The 13,329-nt window shown below is 43.0% G+C and overlaps 1 long non-coding RNA gene across 1 annotated transcript; it reads right to left on the bottom strand.

Moving 5' to 3' along the window:
• Positions 1 to 625: 625 nt before the first annotated feature.
• On the bottom strand, positions 626 to 11,840 carry LOC112214168. Its single transcript, XR_002948085.2, has 3 exons — positions 11,829 to 11,840; positions 7,415 to 7,417; positions 626 to 763 (listed from the first exon to the last, which is right to left on the bottom strand). It is a non-coding gene; the product is annotated as an uncharacterized LOC112214168 (long non-coding RNA).
• Between the last annotated feature and the right edge of the window lie 1,489 nt (positions 11,841 to 13,329).

Raw genomic sequence — 13,329 nt, 5'->3', positions numbered from 1 at the left:
GGCGGGAGGTTGTTCCTTCCTCCCTACGGTCGCAACCGATTGTCTCGGGAAAATTCCTAGGAAACCGTGTCGCCTGACTGTGCCCAACTGCGTCGATTCGAAAATCAGCGCAGGTTCGATCAAGTTTGCGTAAACGCGCAAGTATCGAGCACTCTTATACGTGGCCACTTATGCGCGTGTCGACGAAGAAAGCGCGAACTACGCGCCGGTTACTTTAAATTGGATAATGCTCGGAAGCCGCCTCGCGCCGTTGCATTCCTTCGTCGCGTTCCAACGTTTCCGAGATCCGTGTTCGGAAGCTGGTTTTACGGCGATGCACCGCGAGTCTTTGATTCCGAATCTGTGTCGACGTGCGTTCGTCGGAAAATGGCGTGATGATGCGACGAAGATCGAGCGTCTCGCGTATATTCGTATCGGCGATCGAACGAATGCGCGTTGACAAGTTTAAGCGACGATCGTTCGTTCGATCGTAATTGCGCTTTTCCTTCTTTACCGAGTTCCATTTGAATTCGGATATCGATTGCGAACGAAGATAAGAAATACGACGTATCTAATAAGAAAAGCTATTCGATGACTGTAACAGTGAGTTTCCTTATTTATACATTTTGTTCGAGTAATCATGCGTCGACGGGAGGAAAAGTCGACTGTGTGTACCGAGTACGGACCGCTCGAGCGAGGCTCGAATTATCAGTATTATCTAGTTTTCTAAAGAGCCAGGCCGAAGCATCGCGTGAAAGAAAGCGGGAGCGATCGCGAAGCGCGCCTAGTCGATGGTATCTAGCGTCATCGAGGAGCGCGCGATCGATTCGATCGTCGACGAGATAATCGAGAAAAGTGAGAAAGCGCCGCATACGTATATCGGACGTATGCTCGATCCTCTCCACTCGAACGAATACAGTGTACTTAATTCGTAACATCGACTACGCGCGTCACGAACATTTGTATTTACATCGTTCTTAGTTAACGAGAATGTTATGCAACAACGTGTACGTCTCGTTGTTTTCTATATCGACTGGTTGTAAAATTACGCAGAAGCACGAACAAGTGGACGAGTCGTAAAACTACAAATACCTAGTACAAATGAAAATGCTTAAGAGATTAAATTATTTCGTCGGCATCGTTATTTCTCTAAGTAAAAGCACACGTTTTTCAAATTTACCGATTTTCGTATCAAAGGATCGCGGTAATACGGTTCTGTGGTTCGTGAAAATAAATTCGAATATTTAACGCGATATCGTTGATTAAAAATATGAGATATCCTTTGATCGTAAACTAGCGAAAATTCGTGTTACGAATCAAGGATTAAACCACTCGTAAAGCGTTTTCGAGCGGCTCAATGGGCACAATGGGATGCGAGAAAAGCGATTAACTGCCAACCTGATCCTAAGCTCATCAATTAGCGATACGAAGCGAAGTTTTAAAGCGGCGGCAGCTACGCGTTTTAGATAAAGTCATTCTTTTTCCGTTGATCCGTTGATCTGTCGCTCGACGGACGAGGCTCTCGAACGGCGCTCACGGCGCGCAATTGAACTTCTGTATCGGGACAGATCGCACAGTAATACTCGAACTTGACGTAAAATCCAAAGTTTTCTTCGACGGCGAAATTATGAAATATACGATATGCGTTTTACAAGACTTTGTTCCTTTCCTTTCTACCATTTGTTCCCGCCGATCTTTAAGAAGAAGAATCTTTCTCCTTTAAACATCCACGATTTCACCGAATAACATTTTCTGCCATTTTCTCCTAGACACGGAATAGGCGTACAGCTGTTGATAGAAATATTTCGATTCAAGATGATATTAAAGGTAAGCGATATGAAATCGAATAAGCGAAAATAAGCCCACTACGTTCTTTGCCGCGTTCCTTGCTACGTATTTTCGATCTAATCGTGTTTTTCTATCGTGAAAATACGTATTTCTTAAATTCGACGAAATCGCGAAACAACTATCATCCTCGAATCGGATGAAAAATATTTCTCACTGCCATTTCGTTTGCGCGATTCTCGGAACCAGTCCGTAGAAACCGCTCTGGTAAGTGGCGGAAATACACGGTCCTAAAGTTGCTCCAAAGACAAAATTACCCCTTTCCCATAGGAAACGTCCGCTTTTGTTGCCTGGACAAACTGGCCCGCGCGACGAACTGGTTCCAGCGCCAGATCCAAGTAACTGGAGATTGAAGTTTCAAAAGGACAGCAGCACTACCTACACGCGCCACTCCACTCGCCTGCTACACGTATATCGGTCCGTGACTCTGCAAGGGGCGAATGCAATGGGTCGACAGATTGGACGTCGTTCCATCGATCCTAGTTGATTCGACAGCAACTCTATTTATCCGTCACTGGCCGAGAAATGCTTTCAAGCTGGATTCCTCCCTGACGATCCACCTTCTTTTTTCCTCGATACGTGCGAGCGCTATGTGGCGAGATAATTAACGTCGCGAAACGGCTGACGCGAGAAAATTGCTACTTTTGTCTTAACTCGGAGAACTAGAATTCCGAGGCGAAAAATTTTGCAAGTTCGAACACTTTTACGGCGGACCGTGTTGCGCTATGCAATTGCGGACGGAGGAAATTCGAAAATGTAAAAAGAGAAAATACTATAATTTTGCAAGATCGAACTATAATTGGCGAGAGTAATAAATAAATTTACATACAAATATCGTTACCTCGAGTAGAGATTTATAGAAACTCTCATTTTCCTTCGTTTTTGTCCGATTTTGGGGAACGAGACAAATAAGACGCTGGCGCGTACATACGCGTGTATATTCTAGAATAGATAACGCGATAAAATATCTGACGCAAAGATTCGCATCACTCGTATACGCGAGTATCAATTTAAAATTTTTAAAATTTCTCGTATAAAAATTTCTCGTAAAAGTTTCTCGTATTTTCCGCTGATTCTATTACATTTCCTTTTAAATTTATATTTTCGAAACGTTTCGGCACGTCTATATCTTTTCCGATAGTCCCACGACCATCTATTTTATTTTGCGACTAATTTTTTCGTTTTAATTATTGTAATCGCCGACAGCCACGGTCACGCATATGCGACATCCGCTTTGAAAACGAATTAAGACGAAGAATATCTTTGATTTGATCGAACGTTTGGAATTCAGAGGATCTCACTGTATTCCGTAGCGCTGCGTGTTTAACATAAACGAACAAGTTTTCTCCTCGAAGCGTTACCATTAGCACATCGATGTGTCGTTGTTCGAAATAGAGCGACTTCAGCCAATCGACGTTTAAACGATTTCAGTTGGCGAACAAGTACGGGCGAACTAAGATCAAACTGCGAATAGTTTTCGAGCGATCGCGTGCCCGTCGATCAGCTCTGCCGTTCGTCGAGTTTTGTGCACCGTAAAATCGATTGTGGGCCACTGCATGAACAGACAGGAAGCCTGATTAGACAGCCTCTTAAAGCAATTCCACGTAGAAGCTCGCTCGATGTAGGTCAGCTTCTTAAATCCTTTATCCGAGGTAAGTTCGATGAAATACATTCGTAATTAATAACGCAAGTCGATTCAATTTGTTCTCGGGCTAGAACGTAAGAAAAAAATGGCACATGGTAGAATTCCCAGCTTTTAACTTTCGACGGCGTTTCTTCAAATTGAATAAAATATATCAATCTGTTTAACATAACGATCTTTGCGAGGAGAATATTAGCTTGCGCGAAAAGTTCCTTTCGTTTCACTAGGCGATGATAGATGAACAAGAATTTCTGTTTTATATTATTTTATCGAATCCAGGCGCGATCCATTTCGTTCTATTTCTGTTATTATATTCGTGCATAATTCGATAAACTGATATAAAACAAAAAACATTGTGCGTCTATTATTTCCTTATAAAACGAAAGAAACATTTCGGACAACCTAATACTTTCCTGTGTCAATATCGATATGATACCGCTGTAATACCTACGTGTACAAATATATATACATACATACATACATACATACATACATACATACATGTATACCGTTGTATACCGCTAAAGTTATCTTTTATCAGATATTTTATATACGTTATATATTTGAGAAAGAATCATTGAAAATCGCAAAAAAGCACCGTCGTAAATCTATAGGATTATTATGAAAAATCACTCTGATACTTCTAACGTTAATAAATCTGTGGTAAGAAATCCAAGTTATAACAACGATACGATCGATTTTATCCAGGGTCGAATGCAGCAAGCCGGGGTACGTTCGTTCCAATTTTTCTCCAACGTTCGAACGATGTTTGGAAGATTTCATCGTAGAACCGCATCTCGATCGCAGAGTACGTTCTAGAGTACATAAAACGACGGCAAGAAGGAGGAAAGTTGTCCGAGAAAGTATCTCATTGGTTAGGCAACGAACGAAAGGAGAATCGCGGGGTTACGTTACTGGTTGTATCGCGTTGCACTTTCAACAGATACGTTTCTTACCTTTATCCGGGCTTTATCTTCACGAGCGATATAACTGGATCGGATCGACGTTCCCTCGTGGATAAAATTTTAAACGGGTCAGGACTGGTAAAATTGAAAAGGCAGTCGAACGAGACACAATTTATAGAAGCTAGCAATTGTCAAGGAACGGATAAAGGCGCTACGATTTACCTAGGGAGTTGTAACTTGCTTCTTTCGTTATTATCTTCTCTTTCGTTTTGATGAATGCGCGTGTGCTCTCTGAAGTTAAAGATGCTTTCCGGACGAACAACGCATCCTAAGAGACAACATCCGTGGCGTTGCTTCGGTTGAATCAAATCTATCCTTCTGTACGAAATTCTGTATCGTAATACATTTGTAAATAAAATTTGCGATCCAGCTATTCGATACTACTCTTGATACGTTTGAAAAAGATACGCGCGCGTGTGAAATCGAGATACTAATATTCTCCGAGCTATCCGTAGGATATCGCGTCGCAGCGGTTCTCGTAAGTGCCCTGTAGCGATCTTTTTGGAATTTTCTGTAAGCCTCTGTTCGAAGCATTCCGCATCCGTGAAGGCAAGATATCCTGTATCGTTAGAAAACGCGGCGTTTCGTTCGTGACTCCAAGCTTCAACGAGGAATTGTCGAAACATTTTCTACAGACATTTGCAAGGCACGCAAATAAATCGTACGGTATAAAAAAAAGATACCGATCCTTTTACTATTAACTGTTAGAGCTAGTAATAAACGCTCCAATTTTTCGTATCACAGTTGCAACAGAAAAGGGAAGGCGGCGAATCGTGACGGAAACGAAGGAGGACGCGTTACCGGATGAAATTCTCGTTTGTTCACATTTAAAAATGTCGGAGGAGGATACGCGTTTCAAGATGCGAGACAGAATATTTCTCTTCGTATGCCGCCGCTTCCGGCAAGCACACACCTTGCCCCTTATCTCTATCCTCCTTTTTACCTTCATGAATCACGTTCCTCGATCCTTACCCTTTTCTTTGTCTCTCTTTGCCTCTCTCTCTCTCTCTCTCTCTCTCTCTCTCGCTCTCTCTGTTTCCATCATTTGACTCTACTTTTCATCTTCTTCCACCCACCTCGATCTCCGCGGGGCGGAATAAAAATTAAAGGCGAGTAAAAGGGAAATTGGCGAACCGAACGACAGCTTACGAAGCGCGAGAAGCTGTTTGAATGTTTTAAGAGGAAAGTTTCGAACGGATCGTGCGAAGATAACTCGACCGAACTCGCGGTTTTATCGCGAGAATGACGACGGAACCGGTTTCCCGTGTAATCTAATAAGCCAAGTTCGTTGTCGGCAATAAAAATACATCGTCGAGCGAGCAGAAAGAACGGGAAGAAAATGTAGCGTCGCTTGGTCTGCGACGCACGTCCTTATTGCGCGCGGTCTACCTAGATTTAACGCGATGAAATTGTTATCGAAAATTTTCTCTCCGGACGTGACGATGTCCTCGAATGGCGAAACTGGAGCGTAACATCGGCTATAAACCAAGAAGTGTTTTTATTACGCGATTTTTATTTTTCCCGGATAAAACGATCGAGACCTCGTTCCGAGAGATTTTACGTCTAACGATTAGGGCTCCTCGAGAGATCAACCTTTCCGTGTCTTTCGACGATAAGACGGAGAATGTCTTTGAATCGCAACGTAGTTGCTAGAAAATATCGCGATGTTTGTATTTCGTTCAAGACGAATGCCGTAAAGAGTATACAGCGTGGGTTTGCCACGGGTGCCGGGAAATTTAAGGGACGAGTCTTAAAGCCGAAATGAGATCGGTCGGAGAGGATCTGTGCTTCGGCCTGCTCGGTCCTCGGATTTAAATTCCCTCGACTTTTGCTTCTGGGGACGCCTGAAGACCGCCCGCTTCCTTTCGTTCGCGTGCAGGGATATTTTCGTCTCATTTCGGCTTCGAGAGTCACCCTGAATACCTACGTACGTAGTTGTTTCTTCGAAAATTGAACATCGATCGTGCAACAATTACGCAGGATAACGAAAATGAGAAATTTACGAAAAGTTGGAGTTGACCTATTTTAGCCGCTAAAAGACTCGCATAGAAACAGGCTTTTGCGAACCTTTACCTTTAAACGCGAACCATATAAAACCGAAAAAAAGCAACGTTTATTAGGAAATCTAACATATGTTAGAATCGACGTTTGTCGAAATATCGAGCTAAACGTCCAAAATCTGCGTTTGAAATATTTCTGTCGAGAACGGACCACGACTCGATTGAAAACCATATGGGACGAAAGATATAGAAAGACACGGCCATTCGTCGTGGACGAACTCCATCTAGAAGTCGGAGGAAAAAGACCACGGATTAGCTTTTCAACCGTGACCGGGAATGCATCTAAAAAAGCCAACCCTCGCCTTTATCATCGCGTCACAGGCGACCCGTAACCCGATCGTTTCTCTATTGTAAAGGACGGTGCAAGAAAACCCGGAAAACGGAGAACTGGAACAATTTGTCCCCGTTTCCGGCGAAAGAGAATCGTTCCCAGCGTCTGTTAGAAAGCTGTCCGGGTGCATGCGAGGCAAATACGCGAAAAGTTCGCGTGAATGTAGTCCGCGCGTAAAATGGCCAACGTTATATCGTCGCTGGACCACCCTCGTACGAACTGCGCTGAGCAAGATAGCGAGTTTGGCGTTTAAAAATGCCGCAATTTCGTTCGACTCGTGACTTTTCATCCTTGAGATCCGCTAAACTGGACAAAAGTCGCTAATCGAGGACAAAAGTAAATGTACTGGTAATAGGAGTTGGTACCGATGGCATTTTCGTTAAATACCGCTTGTTACGGTCGTAACCGTAGACCGGTCGTAAAGACCGAAAAGATCGTGGCTCTTCTCTTAGATTTCCGCGCTATTCTCTGTATATTCTCTTCCGCGCTTTAACGAAGAAGGGAAGATGTTTGCGTCTCGCGTCGTTCTACGAGAATAATCGCAACGATAAAAGTCGCCGATGCAAATTTATCCCATTAGTAACCACGATACGATCTTAATCGTGTAACCGCGCGAGTATCGATGAAGCGCTCGTGGTCGAATTTTCATCGTTTTCGCATTATCTCGGGCTCGAGCGACGCGTGTGCGCGATCGTGGAAAAGTCGGTGCTGAAACGTAGCGAGAGAACGCAGACCGGTTGCGTCGTACGTGCGACGCGTATGAAATATTGCGTTATTTCTAAGTTTGCTTAACTCGCGTTTCGCGAACGCGTCGACGTAATAACGGACGCGTATCACGTACCGCGCAATAAGAAGAAACGGAGATCGCATTCAGCCAAGCGACTCGACGTCGACGACGACGCGACAAGACGCGACACGCTGCGCCGCTGCTCGAATAAAGTTATCCACCATCCGGTAAAGAACGAAAGGAATCGTATACGCGTGGACATCGCGTATCGATTCGAACAGAGAGGCTCGTTAATTAATCGGGGCGATGCGACGCGGCGATCGATTGCGCGCAAATACGCATGGACGACCGATCGATTCGCATCAACGTACGCTAAAAAAAGGATTTACAAGGTTCGAATCGGAATGGTAAGTGATAAACGGCGACCCGATATTCGACGCAATATTTCCAGCCTGTCCTGGTCGGTGTGCCCGGCCCGGATAAACGGCCCGACGATCCCACCATGCGTGATATAACGTCGCGCAGGCAAATGTCGATGCGATAGGCACAGTCGCTAAATACATACGAGCGTATATGATGAAAGGGTGAAAAGCGAGTGAATAGAAAGAGGGATAAGAAGATCTCGTCTTACGACTTATCGCACTCGCGTAAAATCTAACGCGTGCCACCGGCTACTTTCGCCAAATATTAACGACGCTTTCACGTAAGAACACAAAAAAATCGACGACGTATTAGCGACGGGTCGAAAATACGTTAGTTCTCGAGCGATATCGTCTAATCGTCCATGACCGATAACGATAGTTTCGGCTCGTTCGCTTAATTTTCAGGTGCTTCGTTTTAATTTAGATCGGTTACGCTCTGCGTTTCCTCCATTACCTCTGTTACGATGTTATCGATAAAGATCGACGATGGCCAAGAGTGATAAAAAAATGTTCTTTGTCTCGGTGACCTTTTTCATAAATATCGTGGAAATAACAGTTATTTTTGCTTTCCGATGGAAAACGATAACGAGACGGTCAATTACCGTGAAAAGGTCGAAGAGAAAAGAATAAAATAAACTAACGGTAAACGAATAAACAAAAGTAGGCGGCGATAAATTGTTCTCGCAGAAGCCAAGAGAGAATAGGAAATAATTAACGAAAAAAGAGGAAAAAGGAAGAAATTAAGTAACAGAAAAAAATAGAATTATTGAAAAGCTGATATAGAGGAGGCTGTTGCTTTTCCGGCTGGGGTGGTAACTATTGCGGTTCGTTTATTGTCCGATTATTAATTACCGTGGATATATCGGGAGGCCAGGCGGCCGTAAATAATAACGGGGAAGCCGAGTTGTCGTGTCGCGATCATTATTTACCGCGGCGTGTTACGTTGCACGCCAGATTCCGGAATCGCCACTGTTTCGAGGAGTGGGTGTACGAACGTGGGTGTTGAATTACGACGAGCCAACGAGAAAAATTCACACGAAAATCGGTTGCAGAAAATTTGCGCTCGCCATCCAATCATCGCCTCGTGATAAATCTAAATTTCGGCAACGTACGAGTTGCTTCTATATTTCCAATTTAAACGATCAAACCGTACGAACATGGAGCAATTTGTCAAATAAGACTCTATATTCGCTGAAGAAATTTTTATGGAAGCGCAGCTTCTACGTAATAGATGACTTTACGATTCAGATTGTAAATACGACACTGTTTTCCTCGTTTTTTTGTTTTTTTCTTTTTTCTTTTTTCTTTTTTCTTTTTCTCTCGGATAAAATTCCACCGACGACAAAAATTATTCGACACGAAAAATATATCGTATCTATCATCGCGTCTAAGATATTCCAATAGATCGTCGAGTTTAAACATATTTGACACGTTTTTTACGCGCGATTTTATACATACTTTTATACGTACAACTTTATAAAAGTTGCCAGTTATTGGCTCGATGATGACAGAGCGATCGAACGATTAAAAAATACGTCCGAGTTTCAATAGCGCTTTCGTGGAAATCGTAATCGCGTGGATCGCGAGTAGCTCGTAAACATCGGTAGGAAGAAATAAAGGTCTTCATTGTGGAAACTAGCAGAATCATCGTTTCGTAATTGCGACGGTGAAGCGATCGAAGAAACAGAATATTTTAGAGTTTATGTATTATTTAAACGGCTTTTGCAGCTCTCGTTGTGACTCGCTTGACTCTGGTTTGCAAATGATCTCGTTAATATTCCGTAGAATTCGACGTTCTATTAATATAGCCTGGATAATGCTGCTCGAAGAGTAAACATCCGCGTTTTATTTTTCTCCTTTGAATTACAGCTTTATATTTATCGTATTGGTTAGAAAAAGAATCATCGATTTAAAAAATTGCTGACAAAAGTTCGATTTTATTTCGATTTCGCTAGAAACGAGAAACGCAAGGAAAAACTGCGTAAAGTATACTTTCGTGGAAGATCGTTGATCGCGAGCTAAAGGTGAGAAAAAGTTGCAACGAGTTGACGCGAATTAGCCAAAATTGCGAAAGTCGGCACGAATTTCGGCGTATCGGCAAAAGTTAACTTTTATTTAACGCCTTTTGCTCTCGATTTATCTGGATCCTCTACCCAAGTTACAGAATATTCGCGCATTTGCAAGAGAAAGACGATGAGAAACTACGAAACTAGAATTTTATTGACGCCGGATAACGACAAAGATAGGGCAGAAGCGAAAGAAATTAATCGGTGGAAAATGTGAAACAACGAGACGAAGAAAGACTATTCTGGAAGATTTGAATTCGCGACACGACGACACCGCATCACTGAGGAATCGAACGTGTTCGTAATTTATCGAAGCGCTATAGTTTCAGCGGTCAACTATAGAGTGGCTCGTCGAAGATTTACATACCGAAACTGGAATCTTGTAACGGCGTCGGTATCGTTTATGGAGGAAACAAGACGTGGAATCGAACGCAAAATCGACTAAAGGAACGGTCTAATTTCCGTGTTGCGACACGATGGTCCGACGTAAGATACTCGACTCACGATTGGCGACTTGGCGGTCGAACGAAACAAACGGAACATTCAGCCGATACGTTCGAACACGCGGACGAAGTTAAATTGGACCAAGTCGTGTCGAAACGAGGAAACGTTTTCGGGGTATGGCCGATGCTAGCAAATCGCGAAACTTTCTTCGATTCAACGACGATAAATCTAGTTCTCGATCGTGCGTATAAACAACAACGTTTCGTGTAAACCCTCGTGATTCCAACGGAACGAGATATCGCGAACGAACGTTGGATCATCCGGGTAAAGAACAAGGTATTCGCGAACGCACGACAGAATTTTTGTCATGGATATATTACACGCGTTGTGCGAAACTGTTTGAAATTGCTCTAACACCGTAACGAGACGCGAACGTCGCGAGTATACGTAAGAGTAAAATATGAAACAAGTTTGAAAATCATGCCTGAAGACTGGAGGATCGGGAAGGTACCATCGTTAGAATCCCTTCGGGAAAAACATTTTCGTTCGTCGTCGGAGTAAACGCCGAATCGACGCTTTTTATCGTTTAGTTCGATAGGATGGTTGGTTAGCGAAGGCGGATGTATTCGGCTTTTGACGAATTACGGAACAAATTAATTATCTCGACTCAAATTTCTGACCCGAATTACCCTCGCACACTCTGACAATCTTCGTCCGTGCATCTCTACGACACTTACGATACGTCGTATAAAAGTTTGTCTCTCGTTCGAGTCGCGTAGAAGCTGAAATTTGTGGCGATTTCGAGGTACGGCGACGAGAAAAGAAATTAGAAAGAAAAACGAAACTGTGGCGAAAGTTGTACGTCCGACGAAACTTCTGTTTCCGTGATAGCTGAGTTAGCACGGAACGGAAATGAACGCGGTCGATCGTTACGCCGTAATTGCGATGAACGTTGAATCGCGAAATACGACGCCGTTGGTCGAAAACCTCTGTTAACGGGTAATTATCGATACCGTGATCGTGGCAAATAGGCGTCGATTATGTCGCATAATTGTCACACCATCGGTATGTGAAGTAACGTTGAAATTTTGCTTAAAATTTGTCGAGACCTATGAAAGTAGAAAGATACTTTGATAGGTCGATTAATCGACTCATTAAGAAGCCGTTCGCGATTTCCCTCGATCATTTCACGTTATCGAATTCTGTTTTTTCTTTCTCTTTCTTTCTCTTTTGACGATGTGAAATTGTGTTTCTACGAAACAGAATTCCAAGGATTCGTTTGATATTCGTTTTCCACCTAAATTTTACGAGTCTACCAAGTTTCAGCAAGTTGACGCACGTATGTACAACGTTGCGTTTCTTTTTTAATCCTGTTACGATCAGCCGCGTTAAAAAATCTCTCCGTCCGAAAAGAAAAATCTGCCCGACTAGACGAAACTCGAAGCGAATTACGCGAAATTTGGAAGGTGAACGTTTATCAAATATCGATACCGAAGTGGAATTGCTAAGTGAAGAACAAACGTGACCAACGTTAACAACGGACGAATAACGTTTTACGAGAGATCGAACGAGTAGAAATATTTTATCGAGGAGGCCGTTATCGACGAAGCTAAAGCTTTGCGACACCAAGCACGGTATATTCGAAGATTTAGCCGCGCAAGCCGCTACGTCAACAAAAGAACACACGGATTTGGATTACATTTCTGTTGGCTGATCCACGCTCCCTCGCGAATCCACTGACATCTTTCGCATGCGAATCAGGAATACGAGAATACGTGACGAGTGATTTTATTAAAGAAACAGAAGATCTTTATGTATCTTTATGTGCGCAGCTGCTTAATTCGATCATGCCGCTGAATAGACGTATATACGTATTACGCGAGTTATAGAAAATATTGAAAAATCGTATTAGCGGCGAAACGAGACGCGTTACGATCTATCGCGTTCGTACGACTCGCAAAATTTGACTGATAACGATAACGACAGCTGTCCCGATACTTATGAAGAAAAATAGACCGATAGAATAGCACGTAACGAAATTACGCGCTAGTAATCGAACGATCAGTTTCTTCGTTTCTCTCTCGCTTCGTCTCCTGTTTTTGGTCCGCGTTACAAAAGTACGTGCCCTAAATAAAATTTCAGAGACGAAAGCCAAGAGAGGAACTGTTTTATTTGCTTCCATGTTATTCAGTGGAGATTCTCCACCCAGGAGAAGGCAACCACGGGCGTTTAGTATATTGTGAGATCTCGCGGACGACGCGTCGCGATGAATAATGGAAGAAACAAAGTTAAATGATCCGTTCGGTCGAGTTCCTTATACCGTTTCCATTCCTACCGTAGAAACCTACGAAACACCTTTTGGATTCCGTGATAAAATTCTACTTGTCGCAGTTTTACGCGTCATCTATTTTTACCAGTGACGATAATTGGCTATCTAGGAATCGTGACGTTGAAAAGCTAGCGTCATACGTTTTTATATCGCGAAAGAAAACGGGCTTACGAGTGGACCATGCTTTCAAGAGTTTAAACGTGTCAAACTTGCCAACTTTGCTTTTTTTAACTCGTACGTTTGATTACCGTACTATGTACGTGTATATCGTAGGTACGCGATGAACGTTCCGTTCGTAGATTCGTCTATCGGAAGAAGATGACGTAAATAATATCAAATTATATTTTAGCGTTACCGCTAAATTCGTCGTTTGTCCGGGAAATTTCTCGAAAGATTCGGATAGCGAGAAAAATAGATGGTTCGAAGCATCGATTCGTCGCGAACTGGTGGCCTGCTACAGAGTCGAAGAATACGACGCGTTTAACGTTTCGAACTTCAAACAGATCGCTCTTCGGCTTT

This window comes from Bombus impatiens, unplaced genomic scaffold, assembly GCF_000188095.3.
Source record: "Bombus impatiens unplaced genomic scaffold, BIMP_2.2 scf_0096, whole genome shotgun sequence".
NCBI classification, from domain to species: domain Eukaryota; kingdom Metazoa; phylum Arthropoda; class Insecta; order Hymenoptera; family Apidae; genus Bombus; species Bombus impatiens.
Note: the sequence above shows the minus strand (reverse complement) of the source record. Positions and strands in the feature narration are given on the sequence as shown.